Source organism: Chroicocephalus ridibundus, chromosome 2 (genome assembly GCF_963924245.1).
Source record: "Chroicocephalus ridibundus chromosome 2, bChrRid1.1, whole genome shotgun sequence".
NCBI lineage: Eukaryota > Metazoa > Chordata > Aves > Charadriiformes > Laridae > Chroicocephalus > Chroicocephalus ridibundus.
The window spans coordinates 68,644,949-68,662,468 of NC_086285.1; positions in this window are offsets into that span (position 1 = coordinate 68,644,949).

The following is a 17,520-nucleotide window of genomic DNA, read 5'->3' on the forward strand; positions in this document are numbered from 1 at the left end:
CCAGCAGCCCCTTGACCTGCACACGTGAGAGCCTTGCTTTCAGGGCAGGTGGCTGAAAAGGTGTGGAGCAGCCTTTGCCACTGCTCCCCCTTGGCTCCCTGCAGAAGGCAGGCTGTGGCTGTGGGGCTGCTCTTGCAGGCAGGCAGCCCAGCAGCTTTTGCTGAAGAGAGGAGGCAGGCAGGGACGTCTGAGGCTCCAAGCTGTGATGGGCCTGGAAAGCTGCAGGCGGCTGCTCGAGACAGCGTACCTTCTCCATCCCCTCCAGCATGGCCTCCAGCAGCAGCAGCAGGTCCTCCTGAGGTGGGCTCATCAGGTTTGTCCCAGCGCAGATGGCCAGGTTGGTGCAGCTCCTCCTGCTGGTGGACGCGTTGCGGCGGATGTGGCGCAGGATGGAGAGGAGGCGTTTCAGGAGGAGGCCTTTGGCCGCAGGCAACTTGTCGTCCACCCTGAGGGAACAGAAGACAACGTTAAGAAAGCAGGTGTTGCCCAGAGGCATGGCCGAAGCTCGGCTAAGGCAGGTGGGAGGCAGCGGCTGTGTTGCACAGCTTTGGCGGCGCTCTGAGGCAGCGGTCAGGGCTGCTGCTCGAGAGGCAGGCTGCTGGCCACACTTACGCTTTCAGCTCTTCCACTTTTGCCTGCTTGCTCGTCCTCTGCAGGGCTGGCATCCCGTGCTGGTAGAGGTGGCTGACGAGGAGCTTGGTGGGGATGCTTTGGAGGAAGTTGTGCGATGGCAAGGGCTCCTGCTTTTTCTTGGGTTTGTTCTTGTCTTTTTAACTGGCTTTGATTGTTTTTGATTGTTTTTTGTATTTTTTCGAGTTGTTTCTTGGCCAGTCTTGCCCAAACTTCTTTGTGTCAGAGTGGAACTCTTGTGCTTGTGCAAAGGAAGAGCTGTGTGTGCATCTCGAATGTTTCTGTGGATGGGGCGTCTGCCGTCTTTGGTGCCCTGTTGCTATTGTGTGGGCACGGCCAGGGTGGGTCTGGCTTCTTCTTCAGCCACCCCTTGGTTAGCTGAGGGGAGGGCTAGCTGAGGACAGCCACCCCGCACTGGCTTTCTCATCCTCAGAGTGAAACGCTGCCAAGTCCAGGCCCCAATAACCTGGGTGGCGCTGCAGGGGAGTCCAAGAGGCTGCGGCGTTGTGCAGCGGTCTCCAGCGGTGTCTGGTGGTCTCTGACGGTCTCCGGTGGTCTCCTGTGGTCTCTGGCGATCTCCAGCGGTGCCTGGTGGTCTCCGATGGTCTCCGATGGACTCCGGCGGTTTCCAGCGGACTGCGATGGTCTCCGGTGCGAGACCACCGGAGACCGCCGGACACCACCAGTGTCTGGTCGTCTCCGGCGGTCTCCGATGGTGTCCTGCGGCGGTCTCTGGTGGTCTCCGTCGCTCTCCGTCCGTCTCCAGCCATCTGGGAGGGACTCCTGCTGGTACTATGGGGCTGCCGGCCTGAAGATGGCAGCCCCTCTCCTCGCCTCTTCCCCACAGCTCTGAAATAGAAAGCATCGAATGGTTGAGGTTGGAAAAGAAGTGGAAGCTCAAGGTGGTGCTGCCAAGTCCCCAGCTAAACCCTTTTGGTGAGGAAATCTTTGCTACCAGCCCATCTAAAGGTCGCCTGGCACAACTGGAGGCCGTTTTCTCTGTTGTCCTATCCCTGGTGACTTGGGAGAAGAGAGCAAGGGCCACCTGGCTCCAAGCTCCTCTCGGGGAGTTGTAGGGAGCGGCAAGGTCTCCTGCTGGTGCTGTGGGGCTGTCGGGCAGAAGGTGGCAGCCTCTTTCCTCTCCCTCTCCGTCTCGCTCTCCCTCTCCCTCTCCTTTCCTCTTGCCCAGGCGTGAGGGCAGAGGAGATGTCCCCCCTTGGTGAGGGTCAGGGTCTAGGGGAAGGGGAAAGCAGGGCTCCTCAGCGGCTTGAGAGCCGTCTGATCTTGCTGCGGAGCCTGCCGCGTGGCGGTGTGGATGGCCCACTTACGGTTAGCGTCGTCTGCGGGACTGGCGCCGCTTGCTGGGCCCTGGCTTTGCGGAGGGTCCCTGAGAGGCGGCGGGGGTCCTGCGGCGCTTTGGGCACAGTGCTGCTGGAGGCAGCCTGGCCATGGGGGAGGTGTGCCCCGTCATGGCTGCGGGAGATGGATCGACCTCCATGGGCTCTTGGTCGTCCGTGGGGGCATCGACCTCCATGGGCTCTCCCTCGTCCCTGGTCTGCGGCAGGTCGACCTCCATGGGCTCTACGTTGTCCCTCTTGTGCGGCGGGTCGACCTCCATGGGCTCCACTCGCCCGCCATGGCTGCTGCTGCTGGTGTCCAGCCACTTGCGCTTTTGGGTGTGTTTGGGCATCCTCGGGGCTTCCAAGGAGCCTCTTGTGGCTGGGCCCACCCAATGTGGGCACTCGGCCCACCCAATGTGGGCACTCGTCACTCTTTGCCGCCTCCTCCTCTCCCAAGCAGGCTTGCTGCGAGAATCTGTAGGTGCTGAGCGAGCTGTGGGCCAGCCGCAGAGGTGCCTGCTTGCCTAACGGCAGGCCGGTGACGTCACCAACGGCCGCCGGTGCCGGTGTGGCTGAGAGGGCGGCCCAGGAGGCCCTGAAGGCCCCATTGCCCTGAAGGGCCTTTTGCTTGCCAGAGAGCAAGGCTTTTCCTGGGGCAGCGGGACTGCCCTGCAGCTGCCCTCGTGTGCCCTGGGCTCCAGCCCCCTCCTCCTGCCAGGCCTGGGGTCCCCTCAAGGCCACGGTGGCCACAGGAGGGCCATTTTCTGCCGTTTGCACTGTGTCCTTTTGCAAAAGGGCAGAGCATGGCGGCGGAATTGCAGGCCAGAGGTAGCCTGGAAAGCCCAGTTCCTCTTTTCCCCTGTTGCACTTGCCAGAAGTTGTTGCTTGAAACTTGTAGTCATGTTCTTCACCAGCTGTAAAGCGATCCTTCTTCACAAGTGCCGCCTGGAAAGAGACACATCCCAGATTTCTCCCCCAGCAGTGCTCTCCGTCCCTGGCCTGGACCAATTGTGTCGAAAGGAGAAAATAGTTTCATTTCTGTGGCTGCTCATTTCTTGATCTCTTCACCCCCGCCCACCCCCAGCCCCGCGCCCTCTCTCTTTCTCTGAAAAAAGCAGGAGCTCCCTTGATTGTGGTCGGTGGCCTTGTGCAAAATGTCTGGCCAATGTTTTCAAAGCACACCTTGAGTGTAAGGAGCTCTTGAATGTACTTGCTTCCTTCTTCTGTGGTGCTGCAGAGCTGTCTGTGAAAGGCAGGAGGAGAGGTGGGCAGGTGGGTGTGTGCAGAGGCCCATGTTTAGGTGTGCTTGCCCAGCAGGTGGTTGCCAGAGCAGTGGTGGCCCCTGAGCTCTAGGAGATGTGTGGAATGGATGTCTGAAAGCCTGCTGCCTTGAGTGGGCTTTCTTGTCTTGAAAGGCAGTTGGTAGCTGAACGTCTGTGCAAACCTTTGGAGGTTGTCAGGGAAGCGTTGCAAACGTATTTGAGAGCCGCCGTGGTCAAGGTTTTCTCTAAGCGTGATCCATTGAAGCGTTTCCTAGAGAAGTCTTTAGAGCATCTGCAGTCTCTGGAGCCTTTGCCTGTGATGCGCTTGATTTGTGCAGGTGATTTTCCGCGTTGATGCCGAGGCAAGGAGTTGGGTGGAAAGTGCAGTGAAAAGCTTTCAGTCTCGCTGAGAGAAATGGAAATAACTGATGTGCTTTTTTCCACTGCAGGGCAGGAAGAGAGGGCCCAGGGCCAGGAAGGGGGTGTTGCCTATTTGTTGGTTCTAGGTGGCTGCTTTTTCAGCACGTGCTCTAGCGTGTCTGTTGGAGGGTGGCAGATTGGATGGATCCTTGGTTTCATTCCTCTGAGAGTAACTCTTTTCAACTCCCCCCGTGCTTTTTGTCTCAAAGGATCGCCAGGTGGGACATGCATGGATTGCTCTCTGTGGCAGTGAAGTGCAGCCCCCAGAAGTGCCTGCCAACCTCCGTTGGTCCTGCCTGGCAGTGGAAGGCCATCAAATGGAGTGCAGCTAAGAGTGATGTGGAGCGCCCTGCTTCCATCGGGGAGAGCAAGGCTGCTGCTGAAGGGCCAAGCTGTCAGGCTGGTGGCCGAGCCAAGGAGCAGAAAAGAAGGATTCCCAAAAGGCCGGAGTGCTCCCTTCAGCGTGGATGGCTATGGCTTTGCACTGGGTGAGCCTGATTTCCTTCCTCTTCTTCCCTTCCTTGTCTCCCTCCTCCTTCCTTCCTTCCTCTCTTTCCTTTCCTCCTCTTGGCAGGAAGGAGAGGGAAGAGACAGCTGTTGACAGCTGCCTTCTGTCAAGAGATGCCTTTCAACTGTGGAGATGCCCTGCAGCTCTTGTTGGGGTTTGTGTTGCATTCTGCCTCCTGTATTTTCTTCGGCCCCAGAAACTTGCCTTTGCTAGGCAGCCGCTCTCGATCCTTTTGCTGGGTTTCGGTACGAGTTGCCTGCGCACTTTGGTTTTGGAGCCTTCCGTCAGGCAATCGTGGGCACGAGGATGGCAGGTTTCCAAGTTGCCAGCTGCGCTTGCTTGGGATGAGCCCCGAACATAACCCTTGGGGAGCCTTGGCTTTGTTTCCAAGCTTTCTTGGTTGCCTTAGCACGTATTTTGCACTTTTCTGTCAGCTTTTTGTTCAATGATCCCAAGGGTCTTTTCCAAGCTAAATGATTCTGTGATTCTATGTGAGGAGGGACGAGGAGTTTTGGGACTGGTTGTTGGAGCAGTTTGAAGAGTGCAGTCTGTTGTTTGTGGGCAGTGTCTTAGGGCAAAGTGAGGCTTGTCAAAGGGGCAGGTGTCTGTGTGTTTTTCCAAGAGCCTTGCTGTGCCCAAGTGAAACTGGGAGGATTCCCTGCGCAGGCTGCTCTGCCCCGACTGCCTGTCTCCCTGGGCTCCATTCCGTCCATCCCTCTAGATGTTAGAAAGCAAGCCAGCTTCCATCCCATTTTACTTTTTCGTTGAAATCCAAGAGAAAAAAGGTGGGTAATGTATGTGTAACCATATGTTACAGATATGTATGTGTAACCATGCATGGATGCAAATTGCCCTTGAGTACCTTTGAGGTGAGAGCGATTCTACTTCCTTGCCCTTGTGAAATGAGGAAAGTTTTTTTTCTGCTTTGTCCGAGTGTGCTTGGGTCACAGTTTCACCAACTAAGGATGGCGACAAGCTTGTGATTGGTGTGGGAGGAAGTTCTTGTTTCTTGATTGCTCTGCTCTATGGAAAACTTGTTTTGCAATCCTTCACATGGTGGAAACATTAAACTTGCTGGGAAAACCTGGGAGGTGGAATAGTATGTAGTCCTTTGTTAATGTGCATGTAGCATTTGAATGGTGAAAGTGCCAGGCAAATGCTCCTTTTGAAATGTCTTTCTGTAATGGGAGGCGGTGGTCCCTGGGCAGGTCAAGCTGCAACATGCTCCCTTTGGAAGTGCCTCTCGTCATCTCTCTCCCTGTCAGCACCATTGCCGCTAGTGTTATTTCCTGAGTTTGTGTCCATGTGGAGAAGAAACATTCCTTTTTGAGCCTAGGCCCATGATCTGTAGATGCTGAACCTTTCTGAGTGTGCCTAAGGATTGAGTTTGTTGATGAAGAAAGCGAGAGGCTTGCTGTGTTTGTTGCTCTGCATGTCTTTCTTGCTACTCGTGCTCACAAAACAACTACAACAGATTTTCCCTTCCCCTTCCCTTCCTCCCCTTCCCTTCCTCCCCTTCCCTTCCTCCCCTTCCCTTCCTCCCCTTCCCTTCCTCCCCTTCTCCTTGCTTCCCAATGAGTCAAATCATGATGAGCCTGAAATGCCAGAGATTTTTCATCTCCAAAAGCACTTGCAAGGACACGCACCAGAAGGGTTACAAGTGGGAACAAGGTTTTATTGTCTTTAGCTCATATCTGTGGCAGAGCAGATGCTCACGAGCACCCTCACAAAACAAGAGCTCTCACTCCAGAACAGCCAACGACAGACACAGTCAGATGGGAGAAAACAGCCTTTTATTGTGGACAGAGATGAGGTGGGGGAGCCCAGGAATGGCAGGGCTTCGGCTCCTGCCAGGAAAGCGGCACCTGCAACGACAGAGTCAGAAAGCAGTGATGAAGCCAGGAAGGCAGGACTTGGTTGCCCTTTCTTTGGGAAACAGAGTCGACAAGGAGTTGTTTGTAGGCCAGAAGAGAGAGCTCTTGCGGGCATTGTCAAGGGGATGGCTCTGGCGCCGTATCCCCCTGGGAAATGCCCTTGGAGACTGTGCGTGTGCCGAGATGCGCAGCGCCCCTGTGGCACGCAGCAGAGCTCCGTGGGGAGCCCCTGGGGAGCTGCCGTGGAGTTCTTTGCAAAGGCTGAGCAGAGCAGTTTGCCCAGCTGGGCAAGATGGGCAGCAGAGCCTGGGACTCACCTGGGCTTCTCCCTCCTCTTTTTCCGTCCCCGTCTTTTGCGCTCTTCCTTCTGTTCTCTTCTTTTTGGCGTTGCCTCTCCTCGTGCCAGGCCTCTTCTCTCTTCCTTTTTCTTGGGGTTTCGGTTTCCTGGAGGGAGCCTGCAAAGCTTTCCATGGCGCAGTGGGGTTAGATAGGTCAAGGCGGCATGAGCTGGATTCCTGAGGTCTTGACGGAAGGAAAGCTGGCTCCTTTTACCTTCTTTCGTGGGAAAGGCTCTTTAGTTGTTGTGCGCATGCCGGGGAGTCTCCCGTGGTCTCTGGGGCGGTGGGAGGCAAAGCAGCGGGTGCCTAAAGCAGAAATGTTGGCGTTAGCAGTGGTGTCCCTTGCCCTACCCAAAGGCAACAGAGAAAAAATACCAGGAAGAGGCAGAGCAGCTGCTTGGACTCCTCAGGAACTCCTCCTAGACGAGACGCCTTGTGCCAGGGTTTGTGGACCTGCCCTACCTCTGCCGTTTCCCATCTTCCCACCGGATCTACTCCTGCTCTTGCAAAGGCAACTCTGGAAAGCAAAAACCCGTGCAGCAAAGTGACTTGTGGGAAGTGGACAAGAGCTAAAGCAAATGCCACCCAAAGCCCTGCAGCAGCTTTGCGCTCAGGCTGGGAGAACGCTCAGTCCCTCCTGCTACCTGTGGCTGTGTCCATGGCTGCTGGCGACTCCTCATCTGAGGGAGTGGAAAGGCCAGACGTCTTGGCCCCAGAGATTGCCCAGTGTTTCTCTCTCCACCAGGAAGTCCAGCAGCCCCTTGACCTGCACACGTGAGAGCCTTGCTTTCAGGGCAGGTGGCTGAAAAGGTGTGGAGCAGCCTTTGCCACTGCTCCCCCTTGGCTCCCTGCAGAAGGCAGGCTGTGGCTGTGGGGCTGCTCTTGCAGGCAGGCAGCCCAGCAGCTTTTGCTGAAGAGAGGAGGCAGGCAGGGACGTCTGAGGCTCCAAGCTGTGATGGGCCTGGAAAGCTGCAGGCGGCTGCTCGAGACAGCGTACCTTCTCCATCCCCTCCAGCATGGCCTCCAGCAGCAGCAGCAGGTCCTCCTGAGGTGGGCTCATCAGGTTTGTCCCAGCGCAGATGGCCAGGTTGGTGCAGCTCCTCCTGCTGGTGGACGCGTTGCGGCGGATGTGGCGCAGGATGGAGAGGAGGCGTTTCAGGAGGAGGCCTTTGGCCGCAGGCAACTTGTCGTCCACCCTGAGGGAACAGAAGACAACGTTAAGAAAGCAGGTGTTGCCCAGAGGCATGGCCGAAGCTCGGCTAAGGCAGGTGGGAGGCAGCGGCTGTGTTGCACAGCTTTGGCGGCGCTCTGAGGCAGCGGTCAGGGCTGCTGCTCGAGAGGCAGGCTGCTGGCCACACTTACGCTTTCAGCTCTTCCACTTTTGCCTGCTTGCTCGTCCTCTGCAGGGCTGGCATCCCGTGCTGGTAGAGGTGGCTGACGAGGAGCTTGGTGGGGATGCTTCGGAGGAAGTTGTGCGATGGCAAGGGCTCCTGCTTTTTCTTGGGTTTGTTCTTGTCTTTTTAACTGGCTTTGATTGTTTTTGATTGTTTTTTGTATTTTTTCGAGTTGTTTCTTGGCCAGTCTTGCCCAAACTTCTTTGTGTCAGAGTGGAACTCTTGTGCTTGTGCAAAGGAAGAGCTGTGTGTGCATCTCGAATGTTTCTGTGGATGGGGCGTCTGCCGTCTTTGGTGCCCTGTTGCTATTGTGTGGGCACGGCCAGGGTGGGTCTGGCTTCTTCTTCAGCCACCCCTTGGTTAGCTGAGGGGAGGGCTAGCTGAGGACAGCCACCCCGCACTGGCTTTCTCATCCTCAGAGTGAAACGCTGCCAAGTCCAGGCCCCAATAACCTGGGTGGCGCTGCAGGGGAGTCCAAGAGGCTGCGGCGTTGTGCAGCGGTCTCCAGCGGTGTCTGGCGGTCTCTGACGGTCTCCGGTGGTCTCCTGTGGTCTCTGGCGATCTCCAGCGGTGCCTGGTGGTCTCCGATGGTCTCCGATGGACTCCGGCGGTTTCCAGCGGACTGCGATGGTCTCCGGTGCGAGACCACCGGAGACCGCCGGACACCACCAGTGTCTGGTCGTCTCCGGCGGTCTCCGATGGTGTCCTGCGGCGGTCTCTGGTGGTCTCCGTCGCTCTCCGTCCGTCTCCAGCCATCTGGGAGGGACTCCTGCTGGTACTATGGGGCTGCCGGCGTGAAGATGGCAGCCCCTCTCCTCGCCTCTTCCCCACAGCTCTGAAATAGAAAGCATCGAATGGTTGAGGTTGGAAAAGAAGTGGAAGCTCAAGGTGGTGCTGCCAAGTCCCCAGCTAAACCCTTTTGGTGAGGAAATCTTTGCTACCAGCCCATCTAAAGGTCGCCTGGCACAACTGGAGGCCGTTTTCTCTGTTGTCCTATCCCTGGTGACTTGGGAGAAGAGAGCAAGGGCCACCTGGCTCCAAGCTCCTCTCGGGGAGTTGTAGGGAGCGGCAAGGTCTCCTGCTGGTGCTGTGGGGCTGTCGGGCAGAAGGTGGCAGCCCCTTTCCTCTCCCTCTCCGTCTCGCTCTCCCTCTCCCTCTCCTTTCCTCTTGCCCAGGCGTGAGGGCAGAGGAGATGTCCCCCCTTGGTGAGGGTCAGGGTCTAGGGGAAGGGGAAAGCAGGGCTCCTCAGCGGCTTGAGAGCCGTCTGATCTTGCTGCGGAGCCTGCCGCGTGGCGGTGTGGATGGCCCACTTACGGTTAGCGTCGTCTGCGGGACTGGCGCCGCTTGCTGGGCCCTGGCTTTGCGGAGGGTCCCTGAGAGGCGGCGGGGGTCCTGCGGCGCTTTGGGCACAGTGCTGCTGGAGGCAGCCTGGCCATGGGGGAGGTGTGCCCCGTCATGGCTGCGGGAGATGGATCGACCTCCATGGGCTCTTGGTCGTCCGTGGGGGCATCGACCTCCATGGGCTCTCCCTCGTCCCTGGTCTGCGGCAGGTCGACCTCCATGGGCTCTACGTTGTCCCTCTTGTGCGGCGGGTCGACCTCCATGGGCTCCACTCGCCCGCCATGGCTGCTGCTGCTGGTGTCCAGCCACTTGCGCTTTTGGGTGTGTTTGGGCATCCTCGGGGCTTCCAAGGAGCCTCTTGTGGCTGGGCCCACCCAATGTGGGCACTCGTCCCACCCAATGTGGGCACTCGTCACTCTTTGCCGCCTCCTCCTCTCCCAAGCAGGCTTGCTGCGAGAATCTGTAGGTGCTGAGCGAGCTGTGGGCCAGCCGCAGAGGTGCCTGCTTGCCTAACGGCAGGCCGGTGACGTCACCAACGGCCGCCGGTGCCGGTGTGGCTGAGAGGGCGGCCCAGGAGGCCCTGAAGGCCCCATTGCCCTGAAGGGCCTTTTGCTTGCCAGAGAGCAAGGCTTTTCCTGGGGCAGCGGGACTGCCCTGCAGCTGCCCTCGTGTGCCCTGGGCTCCAGCCCCCTCCTCCTGCCAGGCCTGGGGTCCCCTCAAGGCCACGGTGGCCACAGGAGGGCCATTTTCTGCCGTTTGCACTGTGTCCTTTTGCAAAAGGGCAGAGCATGGCGGCGGAATTGCAGGCCAGAGGTAGCCTGGAAAGCCCAGTTCCTCTTTTCCCCTGTTGCACTTGCCAGAAGTTGTTGCTTGAAACTTGTAGTCATGTTCTTCACCAGCTGTAAAGCGATCCTTCTTCACAAGTGCCGCCTGGAAAGAGACACATCCCAGATTTCTCCCCCAGCAGTGCTCTCCGTCCCTGGCCTGGACCAATTGTGTCGAAAGGAGAAAATAGTTTCATTTCTGTGGCTGCTCATTTCTTGATCTCTTCACCCCCGCCCACCCCCAGCCCCGCGCCCTCTCTCTTTCTCTGAAAAAAGCAGGAGCTCCCTTGATTGTGGTCGGTGGCCTTGTGCAAAATGTCTGGCCAATGTTTTCAAAGCACACCTTGAGTGTAAGGAGCTCTTGAATGTACTTGCTTCCTTCTTCTGTGGTGCTGCAGAGCTGTCTGTGAAAGGCAGGAGGAGAGGCGGGCAGGTGGGTGTGTGCAGAGGCCCATGTTTAGGTGTGCTTGCCCAGCAGGTGGTTGCCAGAGCAGTGGTGGCCCCTGAGCTCTAGGAGATGTGTGGAATGGATGTCTGAAAGCCTGCTGCCTTGAGTGGGCTTTCTTGTCTTGAAAGGCAGTTGGTAGCTGAACGTCTGTGCAAACCTTTGGAGGTTGTCAGGGAAGCGTTGCAAGCGTATTTGAGAGCCGCCGTGGTCAAGGTTTTCTCTAAGCGTGATCCATTGAAGCGTTTCCTAGAGAAGTCTTTAGAGCATCTGCAGTCTCTGGAGCCTTTGCCTGTGATGCGCTTGATTTGTGCAGGTGATTTTCCGCGTTGATGCCGAGGCAAGGAGTTGGGTGGAAAGTGCAGTGAAAAGCTTTCAGTCTCGCTGAGAGAAATGGAAATAACTGATGTGCTTTTTTCCACTGCAGGGCAGGAAGAGAGGGCCCAGGGCCAGGAAGGGGGTGTTGCCTATTTGTTGGTTCTAGGTGGCTGCTTTTTCAGCACGTGCTCTAGCGTGTCTGTTGGAGGGTGGCAGATTGGATGGATCCTTGGTTTCATTCCTCTGAGAGTAACTCTTTTCAACTCCCCCCGTGCTTTTTGTCTCAAAGGATCGCCAGGTGGGACATGCATGGATTGCTCTCTGTGGCAGTGAAGTGCAGCCCCCAGAAGTGCCTGCCAACCTCCGTTGGTCCTGCCTGGCAGTGGAAGGCCATCAAATGGAGTGCAGCTAAGAGTGATGTGGAGCGCCCTGCTTCCATCGGGGAGAGCAAGGCTGCTGCTGAAGGGCCAAGCTGTCAGGCTGGTGGCCGAGCCAAGGAGCAGAAAAGAAGGATTCCCAAAAGGCCGGAGTGCTCCCTTCAGCGTGGATGGCTATGGCTTTGCACTGGGTGAGCCTGATTTCCTTCCTCTTCTTCCCTTCCTTGTCTCCCTCCTCCTTCCTTCCTTCCTCTCTTTCCTTTCCTCCTCTTGGCAGGAAGGAGAGGGAAGAGACAGCTGTTGACAGCTGCCTTCTGTCAAGAGATGCCTTTCAACTGTGGAGATGCCCTGCAGCTCTTGTTGGGGTTTGTGTTGCATTCTGCCTCCTGTATTTTCTTCGGCCCCAGAAACTTGCCTTTGCTAGGCAGCCGCTCTCAATCCTTTTGCTGGGTTTCGGTACGAGTTGCCTGCGCACTTTGGTTTTGGAGCCTTCCGTCAGGCAATCGTGGGCACGAGGATGGCAGGTTTCCAAGTTGCCAGCTGCGCTTGCTTGGGATGAGCCCCGAACATAACCCTTGGGGAGCCTTGGCTTTGTTTCCAAGCTTTCTTGGTTGCCTTAGCACGTATTTTGCACTTTTCTGTCAGCTTTTTGTTCAATGATCCCAAGGGTCTTTTCCAAGCTAAATGATTCTGTGATTCTATGTGAGGAGGGACGAGGAGTTTTGGGACTGGTTGTTGGAGCAGTTTGAAGAGTGCAGTCTGTTGTTTGTGGGCAGTGTCTTAGGGCAAAGTGAGGCTTGTCAAAGGGGCAGGTGTCTGTGTGTTTTTCCAAGAGCCTTGCTGTGCCCAAGTGAAACTGGGAGGATTCCCTGCGCAGGCTGCTCTGCCCCGACTGCCTGTCTCCCTGGGCTCCATTCCGTCCATCCCTCTAGATGTTAGAAAGCAAGCCAGCTTCCATCCCATTTTACTTTTTCGTTGAAATCCAAGAGAAAAAAGGTGGGTAATGTATGTGTAACCATATGTTACAGATATGTATGTGTAACCATGCATGGATGCAAATTGCCCTTGAGTACCTTTGAGGTGAGAGCGATTCTACTTCCTTGCCCTTGTGAAATGAGGAAAGTTTTTTTTCTGCTTTGTCCGAGTGTGCTTGGGTCACAGTTTCACCAACTAAGGATGGCGACAAGCTTGTGATTGGTGTGGGAGGAAGTTCTTGTTTCTTGATTGCTCTGCTCTATGGAAAACTTGTTTTGCAATCCTTCACATGGTGGAAACATTAAACTTGCTGGGAAAACCTGGGAGGTGGAATAGTATGTAGTCCTTTGTTAATGTGCATGTAGCATTTGAATGGTGAAAGTGCCAGGCAAATGCTCCTTTTGAAATGTCTTTCTGTAATGGGAGGCGGTGGTCCCTGGGCAGGTCAAGCTGCAACATGCTCCCTTTGGAAGTGCCTCTCGTCATCTCTCTCCCTGTCAGCACCATTGCCGCTAGTGTTATTTCCTGAGTTTGTGTCCATGTGGAGAAGAAACATTCCTTTTTGAGCCTAGGCCCATGATCTGTAGATGCTGAACCTTTCTGAGTGTGCCTAAGGATTGAGTTTGTTGATGAAGAAAGCGAGAGGCTTGCTGTGTTTGTTGCTCTGCATGTCTTTCTTGCTACTCGTGCTCACAAAACAACTACAACAGATTTTCCCTTGCCCTCCCTTCCCCTTCCCTTCCTCCCCTTCCCTTCCTCCCCTTCCCTTCCTCCCCTTCCCTTCCTCCCCTTCCCTTCCTCCCCTTCCCTTCCTCCCCTTCCCTTCCTCCCCTTCTCCTTGCTTCCCAATGAGTCAAATCATGATGAGCCTGAAATGCCAGAGATTTTTCATCTCCAAAAGCACTTGCAAGGACACGCACCAGAAGGGTTACAAGTGGGAACAAGGTTTTATTGTCTTTAGCTCATATCTGTGGCAGAGCAGATGCTCACGAGCACCCTCACAAAACAAGAGCTCTCACTCCAGAACAGCCGACGACAGACACAGTCAGATGGGAGAAAACAGCCTTTTATTGTGGACAGAGATGAGGTGGGGGAGCCCAGGAATGGCAGGGCTTCGGCTCCTGCCAGGAAAGCGGCACCTGCAACGACAGAGTCAGAAAGCAGTGATGAAGCCAGGAAGGCAGGACTTGGTTGCCCTTTCTTTGGGAAACAGAGTCGACAAGGAGTTGTTTGTAGGCCAGAAGAGAGAGCTCTTGCGGGCATTGTCAAGGGGATGGCTCTGGCGCCGTATCCCCCTGGGAAATGCCCTTGGAGACTGTGCGTGTGCCGAGATGCGCAGCGCCCCTGTGGCACGCAGCAGAGCTCCGTGGGGAGCCCCTGGGGAGCTGCCGTGGAGTTCTTTGCAAAGGCTGAGCAGAGCAGTTTGCCCAGCTGGGCAAGATGGGCAGCAGAGCCTGGGACTCACCTGGGCTTCTCCCTCCTCTTTTTCCGTCCCCGTCTTTTGCGCTCTTCCTTCTGTTCTCTTCTTTTTGGCGTTGCCTCTCCTCGTGCCAGGCCTCTTCTCTCTTCCTTTTTCTTGGGGTTTCGGTTTCCTGGAGGGAGCCTGCAAAGCTTTCCATGGCGCAGTGGGGTTAGATAGGTCAAGGCGGCATGAGCTGGATTCCTGAGGTCTTGACGGAAGGAAAGCTGGCTCCTTTTACCTTCTTTCGTGGGAAAGGCTCTTTAGTTGTTGTGCGCATGCCGGGGAGTCTCCCGTGGTCTCTGGGGCGGTGGGAGGCAAAGCAGCGGGTGCCTAAAGCAGAAATGTTGGCGTTAGCAGTGGTGTCCCTTGCCCTACCCAAAGGCAACAGAGAAAAAATACCAGGAAGAGGCAGAGCAGCTGCTTGGACTCCTCAGGAACTCCTCCTAGACAAGACGCCTTGTGCCAGGGTTTGTGGACCTGCCCTACCTCTGCCGTTTCCCATCTTCCCACCGGATCTACTCCTGCTCTTGCAAAGGCAACTCTGGAAAGCAAAAACCCGTGCAGCAAAGTGACTTGTGGGAAGTGGACAAGAGCTAAAGCAAAAGCCACCCAAAGCCCTGCAGCAGCTTTGCGCTCAGGCTGGGAGAACGCTCAGTCCCTCCTGCTACCTGTGGCTGTGTCCATGGCTGCTGGCGACTCCTCATCTGAGGGAGTGGAAAGGCCAGACGTCTTGGCCCCAGAGATTGCCCAGTGTTTCTCTCTCCACCAGGAAGTCCAGCAGCCCCTTGACCTGCACACGTGAGAGCCTTGCTTTCAGGGCAGGTGGCTGAAAAGGTGTGGAGCAGCCTTTGCCACTGCTCCCCCTTGGCTCCCTGCAGAAGGCAGGCTGTGGCTGTGGGGCTGCTCTTGCAGGCAGGCAGCCCAGCAGCTTTTGCTGAAGAGAGGAGGCAGGCAGGGACGTCTGAGGCTCCAAGCTGTGATGGGCCTGGAAAGCTGCAGGCGGCTGCTCGAGACAGCGTACCTTCTCCATCCCCTCCAGCATGGCCTCCAGCAGCAGCAGCAGGTCCTCCTGAGGTGGGCTCATCAGGTTTGTCCCAGCGCAGATGGCCAGGTTGGTGCAGCTCCTCCTGCTGGTGGACGCGTTGCGGCGGATGTGGCGCAGGATGGAGAGGAGGCGTTTCAGGAGGAGGCCTTTGGCCGCAGGCAACTTGTCGTCCACCCTGAGGGAACAGAAGACAACGTTAAGAAAGCAGGTGTTGCCCAGAGGCATGGCCGAAGCTCGGCTAAGGCAGGTGGGAGGCAGCGGCTGTGTTGCACAGCTTTGGCGGCGCTCTGAGGCAGCGGTCAGGGCTGCTGCTCGAGAGGCAGGCTGCTGGCCACACTTACGCTTTCAGCTCTTCCACTTTTGCCTGCTTGCTCGTCCTCTGCAGGGCTGGCATCCCGTGCTGGTAGAGGTGGCTGACGAGGAGCTTGGTGGGGATGCTTTGGAGGAAGTTGTGCGATGGCAAGGGCTCCTGCTTTTTCTTGGGTTTGTTCTTGTCTTTTTAACTGGCTTTGATTGTTTTTGATTGTTTTTTGTATTTTTTCGAGTTGTTTCTTGGCCAGTCTTGCCCAAACTTCTTTGTGTCAGAGTGGAACTCTTGTGCTTGTGCAAAGGAAGAGCTGTGTGTGCATCTCGAATGTTTCTGTGGATGGGGCGTCTGCCGTCTTTGGTGCCCTGTTGCTATTGTGTGGGCACGGCCAGGGTGGGTCTGGCTTCTTCTTCAGCCACCCCTTGGTTAGCTGAGGGGAGGGCTAGCTGAGGACAGCCACCCCGCACTGGCTTTCTCATCCTCAGAGTGAAACGCTGCCAAGTCCAGGCCCCAATAACCTGGGTGGCGCTGCAGGGGAGTCCAAGAGGCTGCGGCGTTGTGCAGCGGTCTCCAGCGGTGTCTGGCGGTCTCTGACGGTCTCCGGTGGTCTCCTGTGGTCTCTGGCGATCTCCAGCGGTGCCTGGTGGTCTCCGATGGTCTCCGATGGACTCCGGCGGTTTCCAGCGGACTGCGATGGTCTCCGGTGCGAGACCACCGGAGACCGCCGGACACCACCAGTGTCTGGTCGTCTCCGGCGGTCTCCGATGGTGTCCTGCGGCGGTCTCTGGTGGTCTCCGTCGCTCTCCGTCCGTCTCCAGCCATCTGGGAGGGACTCCTGCTGGTACTATGGGGCTGCCGGCGTGAAGATGGCAGCCCCTCTCCTCGCCTCTTCCCCACAGCTCTGAAATAGAAAGCATCGAATGGTTGAGGTTGGAAAAGAAGTGGAAGCTCAAGGTGGTGCTGCCAAGTCCCCAGCTAAACCCTTTTGGTGAGGAAATCTTTGCTACCAGCCCATCTAAAGGTCGCCTGGCACAACTGGAGGCCGTTTTCTCTGTTGTCCTATCCCTGGTGACTTGGGAGAAGAGAGCAAGGGCCACCTGGCTCCAAGCTCCTCTCGGGGAGTTGTAGGGAGCGGCAAGGTCTCCTGCTGGTGCTGTGGGGCTGTCGGGCAGAAGGTGGCAGCCCCTTTCCTCTCCCTCTCCGTCTCGCTCTCCCTCTCCCTCTCCTTTCCTCTTGCCCAGGCGTGAGGGCAGAGGAGATGTCCCCCCTTGGTGAGGGTCAGGGTCTAGGGGAAGGGGAAAGCAGGGCTCCTCAGCGGCTTGAGAGCCGTCTGATCTTGCTGCGGAGCCTGCCGCGTGGCGGTGTGGATGGCCCACTTACGGTTAGCGTCGTCTGCGGGACTGGCGCCGCTTGCTGGGCCCTGGCTTTGCGGAGGGTCCCTGAGAGGCGGCGGGGGTCCTGCGGCGCTTTGGGCACAGTGCTGCTGGAGGCAGCCTGGCCATGGGGGAGGTGTGCCCCGTCATGGCTGCGGGAGATGGATCGACCTCCATGGGCTCTTGGTCATCCGTGGGGGCATCGACCTCCATGGGCTCTCCCTCGTCCCTGGTCTGCGGCAGGTCGACCTCCATGGGCTCTACGTTGTCCCTCTTGTGCGGCGGGTCGACCTCCATGGGCTCCACTCGCCCGCCATGGCTGCTGCTGCTGGTGTCCAGCCACTTGCGCTTTTGGGTGTGTTTGGGCATCCTCGGGGCTTCCAAGGAGCCTCTTGTGGCTGGGCCCACCCAATGTGGGCACTCGTCCCACCCAATGTGGGCACTCGTCACTCTTTGCCGCCTCCTCCTCTCCCAAGCAGGCTTGCTGCGAGAATCTGTAGGTGCTGAGCGAGCTGTGGGCCAGCCGCAGAGGTGCCTGCTTGCCTAACGGCAGGCCGGTGACGTCACCAACGGCCGCCGGTGTGGCTGGGAGGGCGGCCCAGGAGGCCCTGAAGGCCCCATTGCCCTGAAGGGCCTTTTGCTTGCCAGAGAGCAAGGCTTTTCCTGGGGCAGCGGGACTGCCCTGCAGCTGCCCTCGTGTGCCCTGGGCTCCAGCCCCCTCCTCCTGCCAGGCCTGGGGTCCCCTCAAGGCCACGGTGGCCACAGGAGGGCCATTTTCTGCCGTTTGCACTGTGTCCTTTTGCAAAAGGGCAGAGCATGGCGGCGGAATTGCAGGCCAGAGGTAGCCTGGAAAGCCCAGTTCCTCTTTTCCCCTGTTGCACTTGCCAGAAGTTGTTGCTTGAAACTTGTAGTCATGTTCTTCACCAGCTGTAAAGCGATCCTTCTTCACAAGTGCCGCCTGGAAAGAGACACATCCCAGATTTCTCCCCCAGCAGTGCTCTCCGTCCCTGGCCTGGACCAATTGTGTCGAAAGGAGAAAATAGTTTCATTTCTGTGGCTGCTCATTTCTTGATCTCTTCACCCCCGCCCACCCCCAGCCCCGCGCCCTCTCTCTTTCTCTGAAAAAAGCAGGAGCTCCCTTGATTGTGGTCGGTGGCCTTGTGCAAAATGTCTGGCCAATGTTTTCAAAGCACACCTTGAGTGTAAGGAGCTCTTGAATGTACTTGCTTCCTTCTTCTGTGGTGCTGCAGAGCTGTCTGTGAAAGGCAGGAGGAGAGGTGGGCAGGT